The sequence below is a fragment of the Callospermophilus lateralis genome, chromosome 5 (assembly GCF_048772815.1).
Source record: "Callospermophilus lateralis isolate mCalLat2 chromosome 5, mCalLat2.hap1, whole genome shotgun sequence".
Taxonomy (NCBI): domain Eukaryota; kingdom Metazoa; phylum Chordata; class Mammalia; order Rodentia; family Sciuridae; genus Callospermophilus; species Callospermophilus lateralis.
Genome location: NC_135309.1, coordinates 3,799,105 through 3,822,982, shown reverse-complemented (window position 1 = coordinate 3,822,982; position 23,878 = coordinate 3,799,105). Strand labels below are relative to the sequence as shown.

The 23,878-nt window shown below is 39.6% G+C and overlaps 1 protein-coding gene across 1 annotated transcript in view; it reads left to right on the top strand.

The window, feature by feature from the left end:
* Positions 1 to 23,878, top strand: part of LOC143399541 (uncharacterized) — a 33,394-nt gene that overhangs the window by 196 nt on the left and 9,320 nt on the right. Inside the window, exon 2 of the mRNA XM_076856268.1 lies at positions 8,279 to 8,363. The gene's annotated coding sequence lies outside the window, so the exon portion shown is untranslated. The remainder of the gene's footprint in view (positions 1 to 8,278; positions 8,364 to 23,878) is intronic.

The following is a 23,878-nucleotide window of genomic DNA, read 5'->3' as shown; positions in this document are numbered from 1 at the left end:
TGACCCCTGGGCCCGCGGGGCTGGTCCCTGTCCCCTCCTTGTTGGCGACCTCCTAGGTCATCCCTGGGCAGCTGATCCCAGAGAGCGCGGTGAGCACGTCGTGAGAAACGAGCACGAGGACCCGAGATCTGGAAGCAGCACGCATTAGTGGCGCCAGGGCCTGGGGGACAACCCCTCAGTCCGAGCCCCGGGCTCAGCAGGGCCTTTACTTTCAGACGTAACAGCTCTGGGTTACTTCGGGCCAGAGAATTGTTCGGGGCCAGAGAATTGTTCGGTTCTATTAGAGGACGCGCTATGCCCTCTTTGTAAGGGATCAAGCTTGTCCTCAATCTATGGACTCAGCTCACGCAACTTAGGGACTTTTACTGCACTAAGACCAAAGGGGAGTTCTTCAGTCCCAGTTGTTATCTACATATAAAGACAAAAATTTCTAAAATTATTATTATTTTTTTTAATGGATTGAACCCAGTAGAACAGAGGGAGGTGGGGCAAAAAAAAAGGTGCATTTCTTTAACCCAATAGGAGACAGTAAAACCTAGCTGACATTCAGAGGACACTGCCCGCCCCAAGTCCTCAGCTAATGAGGAACTGGGGGAGGGACCTTCTGCCCTAGGATAAAATGCTGATTGTGACACTGTGGCTGTGCCACATCTTGCAAATGCCTCGCTTCCTGCTCTACTGCATGTTGCAGACCATTCTTTGGGTTTGCACAGGTGAGCATGTGTCTCACACTCACCAGGGCACACTGTGTCAACATTTGTTCCCAAGACTGCATTCAAGTGGAGAGTGTTTTAATGGTCATAGTTTCACTGAGTACTGGATGCCAATTTTTAAAGGGTTTTTTTTTTGTTTGTTTGTCTTGTGGTGGTTTTGTCTGTTTTTATTTTTATGTATCTGCATGTCTCCCAGGAGTGCAAAGCAGAGAGGAATGACCTGGAATTTGAGTGTTAAAAACTACTTATGCCTCTCTTGATCTTGCCCAGGAACAGACACCTTTGCAGTGTCTTTAGGCCACTTTTAGGGTCCCGTGTCCTCAGGTATTTTCCTGTTTTTTTCCTGAGGCTTCCAAATGGTGCCCACAGCCATCCTGTGCCTGACAGTGTGCAGGTAATTTCAGGCCCTGGGTCAGCTCCTCCTAGTGAACAGACTGAGGTGTAGACTGCAGATTCTGAGGGGAGCAGTTGGAGATACCCAGGTCAGGCAGTGAAATGCTGGTGTTGAGGGAACATGACAGACATTGTTCCTGCCCTCTGGATTCTCAGAGCTGGAAGGAAGAACAGTTATCTCAAAGAGGAGGGAAAAGAGGCCCCAGGAAGGTGAAGGAAAACCCTACAAAGGTCTTCAGCAGCAGGAGGGGGTGGGAGGACATGCCTGGTGACAGGAGCCTGACTTGAAGCTGGAGTGTGACAGGTCAGTGTCCAGTGGTGCTGCAGCTCCCCAGGTTTGTTGTCTTAGTTAGACTTGTTCACTTATTTTAGCTTCAGTGTTTCATTAATTGTAAAAAGTAACTTATTAATAAAGCTGAAAGATTAGGAAATATTCCTAAAGGGCAAGATAGAGGTATAAGTCAGGGGGAAAAAGAAAGATCCAGACAAAAAACAAAGAAACATTTCTTCTTTTATTCCATTAGTTAAAACTTGTTTGGTAGTGTTTTTCTTTCCCAGCAGTCACCTGTGATGATTGATTACCAAATGTTATATTGGAAATAGTAATTAAATAACATGTTCGTTTTCCAAGCAAGATGGGTAAATTTGATTTTCCTACTGAAGTATTAAATATAAGTGGCTTAAAATTTTTTCTCCTATGAACATAAACACAGAGTATGAGTGTTTTTACTGGGTTCTTTAAACACCAAGTCTGTTCTATTGAAAAGGTGACTGAGAAGAAGAGATCTTTAATCCCAGTAAGTATAATCCAAGGCCAGATGTGATCCTGCAAAAGGAGGTCACTGAAGGTCCAGTCAGAGCTCTTTGGGCAGCCTCCCCTGCAGAGGCCTAGGCTGCTCACACCAACCCTGGAAGGAGCCCTTTAGACTGAGAAGCTCTAGAGCTCTGGAAACCTGGGGTCCTCAGGCAGATGTGATGGGGGACTGGCTGGGAAGGATAAGGAGAAGCCATTTCTGAGAGTGCAGTTGATATTGTCCAGGGTTGTTCACAGACTGTCCAATGAAACAAGTGCAGATTTGGGTGATAAGCGACTTATTCTAAGGAGCACTGCAGGAGAGGGGAGAACCACAGGTGAGCTCTGCAAGCACCCACAGCTCCTGCAGAAAAGGACTGCTTTCCTAGGGAGGGGCAAACAGGGTTAGGAAGAAGCTGGAGGGGAGGGCAGCAGGTCAGATCCCAGGTCAGAGGATGTTTCACTGGAAACAGTGCCTGTTGTATGGAGGGGCCAGGAAGAGGGGTCCTATGTTGTGTTCAGCTGCCAGTGATTCAAATTTCAGAGTCCTTGAGGAAGGAGAGAATCTTCAGCCCAGTTTGATTAACAAGGAATTGTTCTGATCCCTGAAGAGAAATTTGTTCAGCTAATTGCTTATGAGGAGAAAAAGAGGGGAGGGATTTTCTGGATCAAGGTGTGTATTTGCCATGGGTTAAAAAGGGAGCATCTTCTAAGTCATAATGGGGAGGGGGTGTCTGTGCAGGAACTGCTCTAGCAGAATGCAGAGGAGGGGGATTTCTTCATTTATAGTTCTTTCCTAAGATTCCCTTTGGCAGTTTCTTTTCCTTTTGGCAGTTCTAAGTTTTATCATTTATAGTAACTAAACATAAGTGATGTGCTTCGCTAAAAATAAAATTATTGAACTTGTGGAGTGGGTAATTGGAGTCCCAGTTTGTGGTTACTTGCTCTCAGCAGGGTGGCTGGCCCTCTGGCCTTGCATCTGGCTCCTAAAGTGGACCAGTGTTTTTGAGCAGTGTCCAACCTTGGTATTCCCCTGTTCTTATGGGACTTGAGTTGTTCAAGTTTGTTTTTTATGTTGACAGTTTCATTCACTTTTGTTCCCATGTGCTAACACTTCGTAAATTTTGTACACATGGAACTGTCGAGTCAGCATACAGACACAGTGGTACTGAAACTTCAGGCAATGTCCCAATGGCAGTCCAATAATGAGGACAGTTTTGAGGAAAAAAAGAAAAAGATTTATTGCATTGCCAGCAGAGGAGAAACTGGGAACTCCAGTTTCAGAGGTTGTGATTCTGTCATGTGAGGGGAACAGAAGGTTACAAAGAGGTGATTCAGAGGCTGCATTCTAGTGTGCCTTGTAAGGTTTCATAATTTACTCATAGACTTGGGAGACGGCTGTTTCTTAGATATTTTGGCACTGTTGCAAGTCTGAATTCCATGGTTCCCGTGTTGTGTGAGCTCAAGGACAGCTAACTCCCATTAAGATGAGAAGTATGGCAATCTGTCACCCCAAGGTTATGGAAGGGGAAAGGGAGAAGATAAAGTGGGAAAAAAAAAACATTGTCAGATTTAAAATAAACCACTGGGTTATGTTCAGTATGAAATGAATCCCTGATACATTTAAGTTAAGCCACAAGGTTATGTTCACAGCATGAAGTGGACCCCGATACATTTCCCATTGTCAATTTCTACCTCCCATTTCTGTGGAGAAATGGGCTACAACATCCCTAAGCTGTTTGCTCCTGAAGCTGGGTGATGAATGGGGTCTTAGAATGGAGTATCATTTTCCTTTTTGGGACTTTCCCTGGAGCAGATGAAGAGGTGACTTGAACCTTAATGGGGACCTGGAGAAAGTCCACTAACTACAGCAATTAATAAATATTTGACTGATTGTCATAATGCTGTTTTAGTCTAGGTCTCTTTGTGAGAGCCATGTTTTGCCCTTCCACAGGATACCAGCAAGGTCTCTAAAATAGTATTTCTGGGCTTGATTTAAATCAAGAGCAGTTGGCAACCCCATATCCCATTGCAGGTGGGTTCTTGGCATATATTAGCCACAGTGTTTTTAAAGGTGTGATTTACCTTCTCTTTTTTCCAAGTAGATTGGGGTCTCCAGGATGCATGTAACTTTCATTGGCCATCCAATGTTTGTTCCCTCGTTAAGTCAGTTCTGCAGTGAGATTGTCCATCATCACATCAGGATCAATTCCTTCAAAAGTACTCTAGACATTTCTAAAGACTTTTCTGTTCTGGAAGAATCAACCTTGACCCACCTAGAGAAGGTATCTATCTACCAGTATATCAGATATCTGACATTTCCCATGGTACTCCGTACCTGGGCAGGCTCTACCTGTCAGTCTACAAAAGCCTGAGTTATTTCATGTCCTGTGCCCTTTTACATCTCATGCTCTTTTACATGGGCTTCCATTTAGTCTTTGAACTGTTCTGGTGCACAGCAGAGTTCTGACACACTTGCTGGGGTCTGGTGGCTGCATGGCCCTCCCAGCTGGGACTTGCTGAAGGTCAGCAAGGCTTCCTTCCCATGGCAAGTACTCATGCAGGTGCTCTGCCAGGGGCCAGGCTTGTGCAGGCAGGAGGAGGAGCCCCTGGCAACTTTGTCTCCACCTGGCACTTCTATCCTAGGAGTCAGAAACCCCTTTTTTGGGGCTTATTTCTCATTCTCCTCAGTACGAAAGTGTTTGTGTTGTTCCCATTCAGGAGAGGTGTGAGTCTGATGTGCAGTTGGCATCTGGATCATCCAACAGGCTGGCCTGCTCTCTCCCCATGTTTCCAACAGGCAGTACTCTGCCTTCTGCTGTGTGGTCCAGCTGTTTTGACAGATGGCATCCTAGTCACAGCATGTCTCCCAGTGTCTAAGAGAACTGTAAGAGTTGGGCATTATTTTACTAGTCTGAACACTACCGCAGTCTGGCTGGGCACAAATCACGAGCCACTGAAGCAGGAACAAACTTTATTTCCGAACTCCCGCCAACACCACACACGCAGCCTTCTCCTGGGACACACCACACATGGAAATCCCTCCTCCTCCGGCACTTCCCCAACCAATGCGAACTCTCCAGGAATCCCCGTGAGAACTCCAAAGTAGCAGCGGGAGGCGGACAGTAAAGGTCTAATATACAATTGAATCAATCCAGCATCATCTTAATGGCTCGCCTCTCAACCATTACTATTGGCAAAATGCCAGGGGCCATTCCGACTTGGCTGTGGCTCTCAGCAGAACACCTTTTGTAAATCAGGCAGGGACCAAATTAAGGGCTCTGACGTGGCTTTGTTTTAACTTCTTGAATGGCCTTGGCATTGTGGACTCCAAGATTCTATTTCTATTCCACTTTAGGAACAGGAAAAAAAAAAAAAAAAAAAAAAAAAAAACCACCCCAAACAAAACAAAACAAAACAAAAAATAGAGAATCTTACAGCATCTAGTGAAAGCTGAGGTAGGCCTTGATGGAGTCTGTGGTTATGTTGCTTTGCTGTCTAAGTTTGAAAATTTAAGTTACCCTTCAGGTGGCAATGCCCTCATTCTGCTAAGTTGGGGGAAAAATAGCCCAAATCTTCTTAAGAGAGTCAGGGCCTCTCAGTAAAAAAGCAAGTTAGGGCAGATTTTTATGAGTGACCCTGACCTGCATCTATCATGGAAAAGACTTTCAGGTCTTTCGCCACATTAGTCCAAAATTAGAAACACAAACATGGCAGAGTCCTGACATTCCCAGACACCCATACAACTATCTGGTTCCTGACTTCTCTAACTCTCCAAAGAGAACCTGCTTGCCACCTGACATCAACTTGGGGTCTATTGGATAATCTAGAATCCCAGATGGCAACCTGTTTACAAAACTGAGACTTTTTAGTGGATACCACATATCCACATGGGGCAAGATAGATTACAGCAGCTTTAGTGTTTAAAGGCAGTATTCATGGTTGGACTGGCGATAGGCAGATCATCCACATATTTTTAAAGCCTTCTTTGATATGGCTGTAACTCTCACAGGTCTTTTTTTTAGATTCACATTAAACAGTAGAATAGGTCTTAAATCCCTGGGGTAGGATGGTCCAGCAAGGATGCAACATTGGTATCAGGTCCCTGCCACTGAAAAGCAAGTAATAATTGGGATATCCTTTCCAGAAGAATGCAAAAGAATATATCCTTTAAGTCTAGCATCATGAATCAGCCTTAGTTGCCTGGCATCAGAGCCAGTAGGGTTTGTGGACTTGGTATTGTGGGCTGAATATTCTAAGCAATATTATTTTTAGCTCTCTGCAGAATAGATGCATTATAGGGTGGAAAAACTAGCCCAATCTGTGTTTTAAAATTTTGTCCAGAAGAGAATGGATGTCCATCAGTGCCTTCTCGTAAAAGGGGATGTTATTTATTCCTGGGATGAGTTACCAACTCCTAAACAAAAGCTGGTTGGGATAACATTGGTTGCACTTCGCAGGCTCCATTCATCCTTACTGGCTTTTTTCCTAGACCTCCAGTAGATCAGGTAATTTCCTTTTCCTTGATTGAAACTGAAAGCAGAGCATGTGTTCTGTTGGCACTTTTATATGAAGTCATTGTTTTTTGGGTGTGATAACCATCTCACCCCAATAGGATTTAATTCACAAAACCAATCTTGTCCTAGGAGAGAGATTGGGCAATCCAGCACATAGAAAAGCTGTGCTAAACTGGGTGCAGTGGTACATGCCTGTAATCCCATCCAGGCAAGATAATACAGGCAGATGTAAGTTTGAGACTAGCCTCAGCAATTTTGCAAGGCCCTAATCAGCTTTGTGAGATCCTGTCTCAAAATGAAATGTAAAAAGGACCCAGAATGGAGCTCAGTGGTTCACTGCCCCTTGGTTTCATCTGCAGTACCAAAAAACAAATGAACATAAAAGGAAGTGTACCTATTTTTTTTTAATGTTGCATTCAAGAGGTTTGAATACAAGATATTGTTGAGTCTGACCTGGCTTATTTATTATTATCCCTTATCCCTTATTAGCCATCAACTTTAAGTATGTTCCCCACTGTCATTTGTACCCAGAGGTGCTTTCTGGATTTTTTCTTATAGTAGGTATATTGATATTCCATGGAGGAGGCCCTTTCCATGCTTTTTTTCCCTTGGTATGGGGAACATACTATGATGCTTAGGTCTCAGGAGTCTTCATCTCCTCAGCATGGAAGGGGGTTGCCCAAAGTACCAGATCTGCCCATGAAGCCAGAGCTGGAGCTGCTGTTGACCCTTCCCTGAATTCCAGTTAGTTATTGAAAGCCTGTTTGTGTTTGTTCCCATTGCCAGTCTAGTAACAAGGACATGACTCTGAGGAAAAAAAGAAAAATAAGATTTTTTTTTTTTTGCTTTCAAGAAAGAAACACATGGGACTACTGTTCCAGAGGCTGTGGTTCTGTCCCCTGGGGGAACAGAGAACTTTTAAAGGGGTGGTTCAAAGACTGCATCCCAGGGTACCCTGTTGGGGGCCATAATTCACTCGTAGACTTGGTAGATGGCTGTTTCTCAGTTCTTCTGGCATCATCCCTGCAGACGTCTGGTGTGTGTGCTCAAGGACAGGGAACTTGGCCTAGGATGAGAAGAAGGGTAGTCTTGCTTCCCCAAGGTTAGGAAGGGGGAAAGGGAGAAGAGAAAGGAAAAAAAAATGTCAGTTTTTAAAAACTTCAGTGACAGGGTTATTTTGAAGCTTAAAGTGGACCCATGTTACAAGAGGGAGGGGTTCGTTTTGTGTTTCTTCTGGTTCTTATCTTCCCTAGACACAGACCCCTCCCTCATCAGTGACTTTGGGCAAAAAGTCCCTTTAGGAACTTGACAGGGTGGTGTGTCCTCAACCTCTGATTTGTCCTATTGGGTTGAGGTCAGCACTGTCTGGAGTGTCTTGTAGGTTGCAGTCTATTTTAGGCCTTGGGCCAGCTCTCACAGGCCAGGTCTCTAGTGTATACAGTAGTCACAGGAAGTTTTCAGGGAATCTGGAATCAGTTGGAGTTCTGTGTAATGCAGGAGTGGCATGTGGAGTCCCGGTTTATTTATTTATTTATTTAAATTTTTTTTTAGTTGTAGATGGAATTTATTATTTTTATGTGGGGTTGAGGATTGAACCCAGGGCCTCACACTTGCTAGGCAAGTGCTCTACCACTGAGCCACAACCCTAGCCCTCCTGTTGATTTATTTTATTTTATTCAGTCCCCTTTATTTCTCCCAGGAGTAGTTAATTTACTTGTTCACACTATTCCAAATGTGCAGGAAGCAGGGTCTCCAACCCACCTTCCCTCCAATACCTGGACCTCCTTAGGGCTGGCAGCAAACCCATAATATTCCAGTTCCTGAAACAGGCTGAAATTGAGGGTCACTCCTACATTTTCCAGGTTGCTCTGCCTCTGAACTACCCTTGGGCCTGAGAGGGCTGCTCCTTCTCCAGCTGCTGAGTGTCACGACTTGGCCTCTGTCGAGGTGAGTAAATCTGCACGTTTGTTGCCTATTCTTTCTCACTTTGCTGCCTTTTCACATATATGTTTTCTTTTCTGTCATTTTAGTTATCTGAAGATGAAAAATAGAAACAAACCGTTCTATCTTCCTTCAAAACTGGCTTTGCATAGAATGTATTGCCAGTTTGACTTGAAGTATTTGTGGAGCCTGAGTAGTGGTAGAGTTCTCCTTTGTTTGTTTTTTTAACTGTGGGTGAATATTTCCTGTGAGTGGAAAGACTAGAATCACCTGGAACTTCACTTTAAAAGGACTTATGAAGAGAAAAATGAAGGAAGGAAGTGTAAGGTTAATATTCTCTCCAGTCAGAGTTAAACCTGTAGGACTGGGGCAGTAGCTTAGTGGTAGAGCCCCTGTCTAGCATGCTGGAGGCACCAGGTTCATTCCCCAGCACCACCAAAGACAAAGGAAAAAAATAAAAGTTGATCTGTAGTCTGGTGAGTTTCCTAATATGTGACTTTAAAAAAATATCTATAATAGTTAAATTTCACAATGTGTAGTTAGGTAGAGCCAATTTCAGTTATAAACCTTATGGTTAAAGTGTAGCCATTGTGGGGCTAGGGTTGTAGCTCAGTGGTAGAGCACTTGTGTAGCTAGGAAGTGTGAAGCCCTGGGTCTGATCCCCAGCACTACATAACAACTAAATAAACAAAATAAAAGGTATTGTGTCCATCTACAACCAAAAATATATTGTTGTTTTTTTTTAAAATGTAGCCATTGTGAACTGCCCAACATGTACAGCATGTATCCACATGTGGGCAGGAGTGTATACCCTGGCCCTGCTCACACCCCCAACTATAATCCTCCTTTGTTCTCAGACTTCCAATCATAATGCTGTAGTGTCCTGAGTGATCCAGTCCTAACTATAGTCCTTCCCTTCTGTAATTTTAAATTAGCCAGTTCTGTGGATCTTGACCCAAGCTCCTTCTGCAGAGCCGTGTCAGGGATAAATAAGGTGGATTGCCTGCCAAACCAGGTGTGCTTGCTTGCCAGACTTTGTTTGGTAGCATGCCTTCTGCTGAAGTAAAGTTGGCCTTGCTCAGCTACCTCTGAGGTGTGTCTTATTGCTCAGGACAGCTGCCATTTCTAACAGAAGGAATGAAGAAAAACAGAAAGTAATGAATAAAATATTAATTTTTTAAAAGAAGCACTTATGCCTTTCTTTCCTAGACACAAACGCTATATCAGTGTCTCTGAGCAGAGGTGGTTTCCCTTTGGAAACTGTACTGGATGCTGTGTCCTCAGCCACTGTTTTATCTCACGTCATGCCTGTCCTCACTGCCTGGGGCTCCCACATCATGCCTCAGACTCTGCATTTTATTCTAGGAGTTTCATAGCTTCTGGTCTGATTCCCAGGTCTTTGATCCATTGCATTTGAATTTGTGCAGGATGGGAGAAAGGGTCTAGTTTCATTTTTCTTTTATATATGGGTGACAAAATTCCCCAGCACCACTGGTTATAGGGGCTGTGTTTTCTCCAGTGTCTGGTTTTGCCATCTTTGTCAGGGATCAGATAACTGTATCTAAGTGGGTTTTTCTCTGTGTCTTCTAATCTGTACCTTTGGTCCTTGTGCCTGTTTTTATGCCAGTACTGTTATAGTTTGGATGTGAGGTATCCCCCAAAAGCTCACACGTGAGCCAGTGCTTGAAGGTTTCAAGGAGAAATGCTTGGGTTGTAAGAATCTTGACCCGATCAGTGAATTCATCCCCTGATAGGGATTAACTGAATGGAAACTGAAGTGGTAGGGTGTGGCTGGATTGTATGGGAACTGGGGCATGGCTGTGGGTATGTATTTGTATCTGGCCAAAGGAGACTCTCTGTTTCCAGATCACTATGTAAGCTACTTCCCGCTGCCACACTCTCCCTTCACTATGTTCTACCTGGTGCCCCAAAGAATTGGCCACTCTTCTTAGGCCTAAGACCCCTGAAACCATGAGCCCTCAAATAAACTTTTCCTCCTCCATAGCTGTTCTGGTCAGATCCAAAATATAGTCACATAGCAAAAAAGCTGACTAAAAGAAGTATCATGCAGTTTTCGTTAGTAAAGTACTTAGTATGTTCATGGGGATTGCACTGAATCTATATAGTGCCTTTCATGGTGTGGATATTTTGACAGTATTAATTATTCCTATCCATGAACGTGGGGGTCGTTCCACCTTCTCATTTCTTCAGAACTGTTCCATATTCAGTGTTTCATATTTTCCTTATAGAGGTTTTTTTCTTTCTTGGTTACGTTTATTTGTTTTTTAAATTTTGTTTACAAGGGGCTATTTTGAGTGGAATTGACATCCCCCATGTCTTCTCTGCAGATTCATTATTGGTGTACAAGAGAGCCATTGGTTTTTGTGTGTTCACTTTGTAACCGGCTACTTTGCTGAATTTTTAAAAAATCTTTTATTTATTTATTTTTTAGTTCGACACAAAACCTTTACTTTATTTATTTTTATGTGGTGCTAAGGATTGAACCCAGTACCTCACATGTGTAGACAAGCGCTCTACCTACCGCTAAACTACAACCCCAGTCCTACTTTGCTCAATTTATATATTAGCTCTAACAATCTTCTGGTGGAACTCTGGTCTTCTCAGTTAAGATTATATCACTTGCAGTGAAGACTTTACTTCTTCCTTTCCTAATTTTGCCCATTTCCTTCTCTTGCTTAATTACTCTGACTAGAATTTCTAGTACCATATTGAATAAGAAAGAGCGTGAGCATCCTTGTTCCAGATTTAGAGAAAATGCTTTCAGTTTTCCTTCATTCACTGCAATGTTGGGTTTGTGGTACATGGCCTTTATCATGTTGAGACAGATTCCTCTGTCTTCACTTTTTTCAGTGTTCTTGTCATGAATGGGGGCTGGATTTTGTCAAAGCCTACTGCTGTGTATATTGAGATGACTAAGATTTTTTCCCCTTATTTTTATTTTTTTAAAAAAAATAATTTTAGTCTTAGATGTTCACAGAACTTTTATTTTGTCTTTTTATTTTTTTATGTGGTGCTGTGTATCAAACCCAGTGCCTCACATGTGCTAGACAAGTGCTCTACCACTGAGCCACAACCCCAACTCCCAAATTTTATTTTTGTGGTGAATTACTTTTATTGATTTGTGTATGTTAAAACATTCCTTCTAAGGTACACTCGTACATTGCTGGTGGGACTGCAAATTAGTGCAACCACTATGGAAATCAGTGTGAAGTTTCCTCAGAAAATTGGCAATGGAACTACCATTTGACCCAGTTACCCACTTTTTGGTTTATACCCAAAGGACTTAAAATCAGCATACTATAGTGATGCAGCCACATTAACATTTATAGCAGCTCAATTCACAATAACTAACCTATAAAACCAACCTAGGTGTCCCTCAATATATGAATGGATAAAGAAAATGTGGTATATATACTCAATGGAATATTACACAGCTTTAAAGAAAAGTAAAATTATGGAGTTTGTCAGTAAATGGTTGGAGTTGGAGAATATCATGCTAAGTGAAATAAGCCAATCCCACAAAACCAAAGGCCGAATGTTTTAACTAATATGCAGATGCTAATTCACAATAAGGCGGGGGGGCACTAGGGAAGAATAGTGTTGCCTAAGATTAGGTAGAGGGAAATGATGGGAGGGAAGGGGAGGGGATGTGGGGATAGAAAAGATAGTAGAATGAAACAGACATTATTACTGAATGTATAAATGAGACTGCAGGAACAATATGATTCTACAACATGTACACTCAGAAAAATAAGAAATTGTATCTCATCTATGTATGATATATCAAAGTGCATAAATGCATTCTACTGTCATGTATGACTAATTAAAACAAAACAAAACAAAATATCCTTTCTACCCTGGGAGAAAACCAATATGATCATAATGCACAATCTTATTAATATGTTGAATGTAACTTGTTTCTATTTCTTTAATTAATTTTTATCTAAGTTCATTAGGTATATTGGTCTATAATTTTTTTTGCTTGATGTGTCCTTAATCTTTTTTTGGTATGAGTGTAATTCTAGCTTCATAGAATAAATTTGGAAGTATTCCATCCTTTTATGTTCTATGGAATAATTTGAGGAGTGTTTGTATTAGTTCTTTAAAAGTCTGGTAGAATTCAGCTGAGAATCCACGTAGTCTTGGGCTTTCTTTATCGGAGGATTTTTTTATTACGGATACCACCAGTTATCAGTGATGAGTTCTGCTTCCTCAAGGATTGAGGCTTGAACATTAGAGAAAGGCATTGAGGCATGCATAGAAAGTAGGTTTTATTTAAAAAATAGAAACGGAGACTTCTCCCAGAAGGGAGAAGGGGGCCATAGCTGGTGTCCTGTTATCCCAAGAAGTGAGAGTATCCTGCCCCATTCACACATTTTAGATTTTCTTTGTTCTCCTGCTGTCTTCCCCTGTATCTGTCTCCTTTCTGTGTATGTGATTAGGCCCAGGAGATGCCTGGTGGGATGGCCAGAAGGTGGGAAGTAGATGGGCAGGTGGAGGGCCAAATGAAGTGATCCAGGCTGAAAGAAGCCCAGAGGGCATGAATTAGCAGCTCCCCTTCTGCTCAGGGTGTGCTTTATCAACAACCTCCTGGAAAGGGCAGTATGGGCAAGTAATCTTTGTAATCAAAAGACTCTGAATGCATTAAATCTCCAATCTCCCAGGGGTGGTCTCCAACTTTCTAGACCCAAACAAGCCTCCATTTTCTTGATCTCATCCTATTACATATCTATACTCATTGCCTGTCCTTAATTCTTGCTTCATTCTCCCCTCTAATTTTAGGGACTCTTTATTCCTCTAAGGAAAATGGTGAGAACCACTCTTGGTGCTTTGAGATTGGGGAGGGGGGGGGACAACATAGGGTGGGGCAAGCAGCATGGAGTTCCCTTTGGGAAATCAGGTTGGTCCAAGGGTCTGTGGCAGAAGTCTGGTTCAGAAAGGACCGGTTGTAAAGAAAGTGGGGGTGGATGCTTATAAGAGAAACAAAAAGCCATGAGTACTGAAATGAGATTAATTGCAAAGGAAATGTTACAACATCTCGAATGTGTCATGACTATCATAAAAAGTACATCAATAATCTCTTCCCAGGCAGTATAAGAACTGAGAAGTTATTCCCATACTAAGGATGGAGAGGACAAAGAATTTATTTGGGAATGTACATCTTCAATATTGCCAAAGTTATCTGGAATAAACACTACATTTAAGCTACTTAATGTCATCTGATTTTTGTAGAATATCTTTTTATTGGGCTGTCTTCTGTATTTAAAAGTGATCCCTTTATTTCTTTTACTCAAGGCTAGATAATCATACCAGCTAACACTGAATAAACCTAAATTTCTAGGAGATTAGGCAGATCTGTAGGCAGAGTAAAAACTTTTTTCTGACTCTGGCAGTTTCTCTTGATAGTTATCAGTCACTCCTGCCTAGGAATCTCATTTGTAGCCTTCAGTTTTACTTATTCTTGGTGTGGCTAACACAGGTGTATATGCTAAGTTACAGTAAAGTAACTATTGTTTTTTTCTTTTAAATTCCCAGGAATGACAGTGCTATGGTTATAATTGTTTTACTAGATAGTTAAGATCAAGATGGTGAAATTGAACTTGTTCCTACCTGTTGTCAAGAGTCAGCTGAGTTACCATAAGGGTCATTCTTAGGGAACTTCAGAACAGCTTCTTAGTTCTTTTAGTGCCGTCTGCTGGGTGTCAGTGTCCCTTGATGATATAGCTTCCTTGGAAGCATCGGGATGTCTCCCTTCTCCAGTGACCCTCCTCTTTGCAGTAAGTGTACTGGCTGGCTTTGGGGGTTTTTTTTTAGTGTCTCAGTGACTGGAGGTTATGTGGCCCAGAGTTGCAAAGATCTTGGAGAAGTTCCCTGGTTCCCTGGTTTTAAGCTGACTTAGAGGGCAAGAGTCAAAAATATTGGTGTTCTTGGCCCTGTTACTTTAACCTTAATCTTTAAGCCTTGGTCTTAAACATCCACAAAGCCCATCTCACCATTCTTAAAGTAACAGTGCTGGGCTTTAATTTTAATGCTAATAATTTTATAGTCATTTTACTCCTTTTATTTAATTGGGGTCTGTATTAGTACTTTAAGTTAGCATTATATACTATCTGTCTGTAGTCGATGGCCTAATATCTCAAATTAACTTAGGTTGTTATATTGAAATTTGTTCTTCTGTAAATCACTAACAAATAACATTTAAAGTTTCCAAGGAAAATTCAAAATGAAATTAAAAGAGTAAAAACATGTTGAGTTTGTACATAATCTTGACCCTTGGCTGAGTTATACATTATATCCCCTGTTTGATGTCATAGTATTCTTTTGGGAGGGAGTACTGGGTATTAAACTCAGGGGTACTCAACCACTGAGCCACATCCCTAGCTCTATCTTGTATTTTATTAGAGACAGTATTTCACTGAGTTGTTTAATGCCTTGATAAATTGCTGCGGCTGGCTTTGAACTTGCAATCCTCCTGCCTCCACCTCCTGAGCCCCTGAGATTACAGGTGTGCACCACCGTGTCAGGCCAAGACCCAGTGGTCATAACAACAAAAATCAATCTTTTTTTTTTTTTTTTAATTTTTTTTTTGTAGTTGTAGATGGACAGATGCCTTTATTTTTTTTTATTTTTATTTTTTAGAGAGAGGGAGAGAGAGAGAGAAAGAGAGAGAGAGAATTTTTTAATATTTATTTTTTAGTTTTTCGGCGGACATAACATCTTTGTTTTGTATGTGGTGCTGAGGATCGAACCCGGGCCGCACGCATGCCAGGTGAGCACGCTACCGCCTGAGCCACATCCCCAGCCCCAAAAATCAATCTTGAACACAACTTTAAGTGAACTGGAGTCTGACCTAGTTTGGAGTCATTCTAACTTGCAGTAAGGTGGAAGGCAGCACCACATCTCTGATAAGGCAGAGCTCTTTACAAATCTTAGGTAAAATGTTCTAGTTCTGAAGCTGATCTTTGCCTCTTTCTTAAATATTATTTTATGAAATTTACATAATTTTTTCCCAAGTCTTTATGAATGATAGCTAAAACAGTATGACATTATATCTGAAACATGAATCAAAGAAAGGCTAAGAGAGCTTTTAAATTTCTTTTTGTGGAAAATGGTAAAATGCTTTTATGTTTCATGATATTAACATTTAAACAGGGCCAAGAATACCAATGTTATCTTTGAAAAATTCATTTAAATTTTTTTACCCCTGTTAGAAAATAACAAAAAATTTACATATATCTTATTGTTAACAGGTTAAATTACAGAACGTTAAATGATTTAAATAATCCCCAACAAAATTTGCTATACTTACAAGTCTAAAATAACTATTACTTTAGTTTGGAGAACACCAGCTTGATACAATGGTCTTTTAAACCTTCTACTTTAAAGACTTTTATACTAGGAAGATATGAACACATTGAATATACAAATAAGAGTAATAGCACCACAATTAATTGATGTTTCTATAGCAACCGAGTTTAGCTTTTAAGGAAAAATCTAGACTCTATAAAAGAGTACAATATACTAAAATAACAGTTTTTTGATCAAAGTTGTACATACCCAGGGCTGGGGATGTAGCTCACTCCGTAGCACAAGGTCCTGGATTCAATCCCCAGCACCTTAAAAAAAAGGTCATACAGATCCTAATTTCTTTAAGGATAGTTGGTCTAAAGAATAAAACTTAACAGATACAATGTTAATAGTAAATTAATGTTTTAAGAAATTCTTTTCATTTCAGCACATAGAGTAAACTTTGGTGTATATCAGTACATTAATATTTGACCTTAGGGAAAAACCTTAAACATTAGCTTTAATTTATTGTTTTGTTTATATACAACTAACTTAGTCCCACACAAACTTTTTAAAGTTTAACTTGGAATTTAAAATTCACACAGACCTTTTTATCACATACTTAGACAACCCCCTTGTTGTTTACATAGATTAATTGCAATTTTACCACAACACACTTTCTTTATCAGAAACATTTCCTTTTTATCTGCTAAATATATTTTCATACTAAGCACCATTTAAATTTTCTCTTTCCTAGCTTGTTGACTCATTTTTAAAATTTACACTCTGAGATCCTTGTATATTTCTGAATTTAGACAAATTTCATCATTTTACTTAAGTGAAACACTTTTTTATTTACAGTACTTTAGTTAAAATGTGGTGGGAACTTTTGGATCCTAGGTATATGGAATTATACCTGTTGGGACTTTTGACTGTTAGTAACCTTGTTTTCAGTATTGACACAAAGCAATGTTAGACTTTTTTTTTTTTCACTTACCAACTTATGAAAACACCAATAATGTTAAGTGTTTTTACCCTATAGAATTCAAGGAGTTAAGACTACTTGGTATTTAGAACTAAATAATACAATCAATAATTTAGACTTAACACACATATAGAATATTTCATTCATCAACAAGCCAATACACTTTCTTCTCAGCAGCACATGTCTCTTTCTCTAAAATAGATCATATCTTATGCCACAAAATGATTCTTAGTAAATACAAAAGAACAGAGATAATACCCTGCATTCTATCTGACCACAATGGAATGGAATTAGAAATCAATGATAAAATAAAGAATACAAGCTACTGTAACAAATGGAGACTAAATAATATACTAAATAATGATGAAAGGATAGTAGAAGAAATTAAGGATGAAGTAAAAAAATTCTTAGAGGTAAATGAGAACACTGATGCAATATATCACAATCTCTGGGACACTATGAAGGCAATACTAAAAGAAAACTTTATTGCATTGCATTCATTCATTAAAAGAATAAAAAGCCAACAAATAAATGAACACTAACACTACACCTCAAAGCCCTAGGAAAAGAAGAACAAATCAACACCAAAAGTAGTAGAAGACAGGAAATAATTAAAATCAGAGCTGAAACCAATGAAATTGAAACAATTGAAAAAAATTGACAAAATAAAAAGTTGATTCTTTGAAAAAATAAATAAAATAGATAAACCCCTGGCCATACTAATGAAGGGAAAAAGAAAACTCAAATTACTAAAATACAAGATGAAGAAGGAAATATCACAATGGACACATCTGAAATACAGAAGATAATTAGAAACTATTTTGAAAATTTATATTCCAACAAAATTAAAAATATTAAAGACATAAGCAAGTTTCTAGAGACATATGACTTACCCAAACTGAATGAGGAGGTCATGCATGATTTAAGCAGATCAGTTTCAAGCAATGAAATAGTAAATGCCATCAAAAGCCTTCCAACCAAGAAAAGCCCAGGACCAGATGAATTATCAGCTGAGTTCTACAAGACTTTCAAAGAAGAATTAACACCAATACTCTTCAAAGTATTCCATGAAATAGAAAAGGAAGTAACCTGTCCAAACTCATTCTGTGAGGCTAATATCATCCTGATACCAAAACCAAAGACACATCAAGAAAAGAAAACTTTAAACTAATATCCCCAATGAACATAGATGCAAAAATTCCCAATAAAATTCTGGCAAGGGCTGGGATGTAGCTCAGTGGCAAAGTGTCTGCCTTGCATTCGCAAAGCCCTGGGTTTGACCCCCAGTTCCAAAAAAAAAAAAAAGAACCCCACCAAAAAAAAAAGATTAAAAAATTCTGGCAAATAGCATACAAAAACATATTAAAAAGATAGTGCACAACGATCAAGTGGGGTTCATCCCAGTGATTCGGGGTTGGTTCGACATACAAAAATCAATACACATAATTCTTCATATTAATAGACTTAAAAACAAGAATCATATGGTCATCTCAATAGATGCAGAAAAAGCATTTGACAAAATACAGCACCCCTTCATGTTCAAAACACTAGAAAAACTAGGGATAGTAGGAACATAACCTCAACATTGTAAAAGCTATATATGCTAAGCCCAAGGCCAGCAAGCATCATTCTAAATGGAGAAAATTGAAAACATGTTCTCTAAAAACTGGAACAAGATAAGGATGTCCTCTTTCACCACTTCTATTCAACATCATCCTTGAAACTCTAGCCAGAGCAATTAGCAAAAGAAAAAAATTAAAGGGATACAAATAGGTTAAGAAGAATTCTAACTATTACTATTTGCAAATGACATGATTCTATATCTAGAAGATCCAAAAAATTCTACCAGAAAACTTCTAGAATAAATGAATTCAGCAAAGTAGCAGGATATAAAATCTAACAAATTTTTACACATCAGTGATAAATTTACTGAAAGAGAAATTAGAAAAACTACTCTATTCACAATAGCCTCAAAAAAAAAAAAAAAAAAAAAAACCCACCTGGGCATCAGTCTAACAAAAGAGGTGAAAGACCTCTACAATGAAAACTACAGAACACTAAAGAAAGAAATTGAAGAAAACCTCAGAAGATGGAAAGATTTCCCATGCTCCTAGATAGGCAGAATTAATATTGTCAAAATGGCCATTCTAACAAAAGCATTATACAGATTTAATACAATTCCTATTAAAATCCCAATGATATTCTTCATAGAAATAGAAAAAGCTATCATGAAATTTATTTGGAAAAATAAGAGACCCACAATACCATTGTAGACCAGAATAGAAGACACAGAGACAAACCCACATAAATATGTTATGTCATACTAGACAAAGGAGCCAAAAACATTCACTGGAGAAAAGGTAGCCTCTTCAACAAATGGTGCTGGCAAAACTGGAAATCCATATGTAGCAAAATGAAATTAAACCTCTATCTCTCACCCTGCACAAAAATCAATTCAAAGTGGATTAAAGACTTAGGCACTAGAACAGAGACCCTGCACCTAATAGAAGAAAAAATAGGCCCAAATCTTCACCATGTTGGCCTAGGATCTAACTTCCTTAACAAGACTCCTAAAGCACAAGAAGTAAAATCAAGAATTAATAAATGAGGTGGATTCAGGTTAAAAAAAAACTTCTTCTCAGCAAAGGAAACAATAATGTGAGGAGAGAGCCTACAGATTGGGAGAAAATCTTTACCACATGCTCCTCTGATAAAGCATTAATCTCTAAGTTATATAAAGAACTCAAAAAACTTAACACCAAATAATAATAATAATAATAATAATAACCCAATCAATAAATGGGCTAAGGAACTGAACAGACATTTCACAGAAGAAAAATACAATCGATTAATAAATATATAAAAAAGTGTTCAACATCTCTAGCAGTTAGAGAAATGCAAATCAGAACTATTCTAAGATATTATCTCACTCCCGTCAGAATGGCAATCATCAAGAATACAGTCAACAATAAGTGTTGGCGAGGATGTGGGGGGAAAGGTACACTCATACATTGCTGGTGGGACTGCAAACTGGTGAAACCACTATGGAAAGCAGTATGGAGAATCTTCAGAGAACTTGGAATGGAACCACCACTTGACCCAGCTATCCCACTCCTCGGTTTATACCCGAAGGACTTAAAATCAGCATACTATAGTGATGCAGCCACATCAATGTTAGAGCATCTCAATTCACAATAGCTAAACTATGGAACAAATCTAGGTGTCCCTTAATAGATGAATGGATGAAGAAAATATGGTATATATATTCAATGAAATATTACTCAGTTTAAAAAAGAGTGAAATTATGGCATTTTCCTGTAAATGGAGGGAGTTGGAGAATATCATGCCAAATGAAATAAGCCAATTCCACAAAACCAAAGGCCAAGTATTTTCTCTAATATGCAGATGCTAATTGACAGTAAGGTGGGGGGCACAAGAGAAGAATAGTGTTACCTTAGATTAGATAGAGGGAAGTGATGGGAGGGAAGTGGAGGGGATGTAGAGATAGGAAAGACAGTAGAATGAAACAGATATTATCACTGTATGTATATATGTAACTACATGACCAATATGGTTCTACAACATGTACACTCAGAAAAATGAGAAATTATATCCCATCTATGTAGGACATATCATAGTGCATAAATGCAGTCTACTGTCATGTATAATTAATTAAAACATAAAAAATTAAAAAAGAGGACTTGATGTTATATTTAACACCATTTTAACTTTGTAAATTAATTAGATGTCTCTAATAAACACATTTATGATTAATACCATATATGTCAAATCTAATTTACTCATTTTCAAAACTCAAGATTTCAAACGAGTGTATTTAACAGAATTAGCTTTCTCTTCCTTGTTGAAGAAAATTCCTGGAAACAATCGATATTAGACATTTTATAGATATCAACATATTATTAGTTGTTGGACCACCTCGAGAAACTTGTGACTTTACTTCCATTTGTTTACCTGATTTAAATTAAACTTTTTAAATCACAGGAATTAAAGGTATTTGGATGCATTTTCTTTTTTAAAAAATTTTAATTTGTGAGGGCTCATTTATCCATATACCAATTTTGATACCCAAATACATGTAGACATGACAATATACCCATGTACACACACATAGACAAACAACACAGGCCATGTAGTGTTTTTTTTGGGGGGGGGGTGTATTATATTTACTTTTTGGTTGTAGTTGGACACAATATCTTTATTTTGTTTATTTATTTTTATGTGGTGCTAAGGATCAAACCCTGGACCTTGTATGTGCTAGGCAAATGCTCTACCGCAGAGCCACAACCCCATTCCCGGCTATGTAGTTTTTAAAACCTATTAGATTAAGAGCTAACCCTTCCCAATTTCCTCTGATCAAAGCAGTGTGCAAAAACAAAACAAACAAACAAAAAAACTGTATAGTTGAACAAAAATAGGACTGATTAGGAAAACATATTAACCTAGCTATGCAGGAACAAAATGTGAATTTCACCATAAAACCAGGAGCTCAAAAGTATAGAATTAAAAAAAAAGAGTCCTAGAACAAGTGACACAGTCATTAATTATCTTAGTAAAGCAGCATACAGTTTACTTGTTGCCTCAGACTAACATGAGTTCAGGTAAAAGACACTTTTTATTTTTTTTCTTCCCCCTTTGTGTCTCAGACCTATTCTCAGCTGAGCCTGATCTAAAGTTATGAGACATTACTTTTTATTGGAGGAGGAGCTACTATGTTAAGCATTTGTTGTCTATGTGGGTGGGGTGTGTGTGTGTGTGTGTGTGTGTGTTGTGCTGGGATTGAACCCAGTGCCTTGTACATGTGAGGTAAGCACTTCACCAACTATCCTTAGCCCTTTTGTGACTAGTTCTAGGGTTATTTTTCCTCTGTCAGTGACAAGCAGGTTAAATTTTGTTCCATAGGTAAGTTAGAGACAGGGTCTTGAAGTAAGGCCCCTTTTTAATGTCTCAAAGGCTTCCAAAGCCTTCTCATAACTCAGATAGGGAATAAACATTTTGGTGATTGGCTGTCCTGACACCCATCAGACAGGAAAGAGGTCTAAGTTAAGAGGTGACTACAGAGAAGCTGGCACTGGTGTCCAAGAGGAAACTGACCTCTTGGCTCCCTATAGAGAAGCATACCTGGGGCTTGTTCATGGTGATAGGAGTTACCAGAGCCATTGGAATCCACCTAGGGCTCTGCCAGCCTGTGTGGAGGGGACTGGCCTAGAAGACTTATGCCCCAGGGACATTCATTCCTCCAACAATTACCTTGACTTTTAGGACAGGGCTTCAAGTGTGGCCATTTCACCTGTGGGCATTCTGTTTGAAATGTCCTTCCTCTTCAAGTACATTTTGTTGCTCAGGATGCACTCCATTTTTTTTTTCATCCAGGAAGGTCACTCCTCTTAGGTCTATGACCAGTGCTTCACCTTTTCCTGTTTCTAGGCTCTCTCTTTATTTTCCTTCTAACATCTGTTCTAAAAGTCAGAAGTTGCAAGCCAGAGGGTATCACACGAGATTTGACCAGGGCCGTATGCCACTTTTTGTAATATCCAAATGCCTGGGGCTGACTGAATAATAAATTTATCTTTTATTTATTTTCTTTAATAATTTATTTTTTAAAAATAGTTGGCCCTCTATAGATTCAGGATCCAGGGTGGTGTGTTTTCTTACTGCATCCCTGAGTCTCTTCATGAAAATAGCAGGACTTTCCTGAGGCCTCAAGGATTTAACATCTGGAAATGTCTAATATTCAAGGCATCCTGCTCATCACTCAGATTCTAGGCAGGATTGTTCTGGGAACTACCTGTGCTCCAGATTGATGATTAGGTTTGCTTCTCGTTTGTGCTGCTGGGCCGTGAACAAGATGTAGGTCATCCCCTATCTGTTTATCTACTTCTAGGGTGACCTTCTCAGTGGAGGTTAAAATTTGGTTAAGGAATAGCATAATATCTTTCCAGATGAGATCAGACCCCTGGCCTAAGTTCTGAAATGCCTCAATATATTTATCTGGATCTTGTGAAAACTTTCCTAGGTTGATTCTTACCTATTTTAAGTCTTGGAGGGAGAAAGGAATATGTGCTTTAACTGGTTTGAATCTTCCCCCTGGCCTCTCTTGGAGAGCTGGTATATATGACCAGCCTTTTGGGGATAGGTGTGGAGGAAAGAAGGACTTCTGATATTGGTGATGGTTATTAGCAGGAGATGGAGGCTTCAGGGGTCCCCCTGATTTCTCTCCTCAGTAGATGATTCCTTAAGTACTTGTCCTTTTTATTTTTCTTGGTCATCTATGGGTCAAACTGGTCTTAATTTCCCAATGTGCATTTTAGTGATGAACCTGGTAATACTGTTGAGAACAAAGCTCCCTCCCACCTGGGTCCTTGGAGACCTCTCTCCATGAATTTCCAGCAATCCAGCACATCAACTCTCACCTCCTGGATCTGCCAATCCTCGTGGTGGTTGGATTGGCAGGTGCTAAAGTTCTCAGTTGCTCTGTGCCAGAGACTCAGGAGAATTCATTTTTACGGGCATTAACTGATCTTCTCCCTTCCACTATAAATTTTACAATTATGAAAACCCACAAAAAGAAGAAGGAGAAGAAGAAAAAAACCTGAACTCTTCTCTGCTGTGTAGACTAAAGGAATGTCCAGAGGGTAATGGAATATCTAGTGGTTGTTGGGCAAAAAAATGCCCTTTTCCTGGAAGAGTTTGTGGAAGGGGTTGATTTTAAAAATACCTCTCTCCTACAGCTGTTTTGGGGTTTTGTTTTTGTGGCACTGGGGATTGAACCCAGTGCCTGTACATGCAAGGCAAGCCCTTTACCAACTGAGCTGTATCCAAGTCCCCCTCCTACAGCTTTAAAGAATGCATTGAATACATCTGAGGAAAGGAACAGTAAGCAGGCTATTAAAGACTTACTATGTGAACAAAAGGAGCCAGGTGTTTCTTACTAATAGTCTCACTCTCCAGGCTGAATAGCTAGTGTCAGTCAGTGAAAAGCGGGGCACCCTGGAGGGAATGGACTCAGGGGAGTGTTGCATGGCCCCCACAGAAGCCAGTGTCATTGGTGTCTTCCCTCAGGGTCATATTTCAGCAGTCAGGTTCTGGCTTCCAGTGTGGAATGTGTATATTCCTCTGCAAGTGGGTTTTCATTCTGAACTGCAGGTGAAACTGACGTCTTACCTGAGCTGGTTCAAGAGTTTGATTTTCTTTATTTTTAATTCATTTT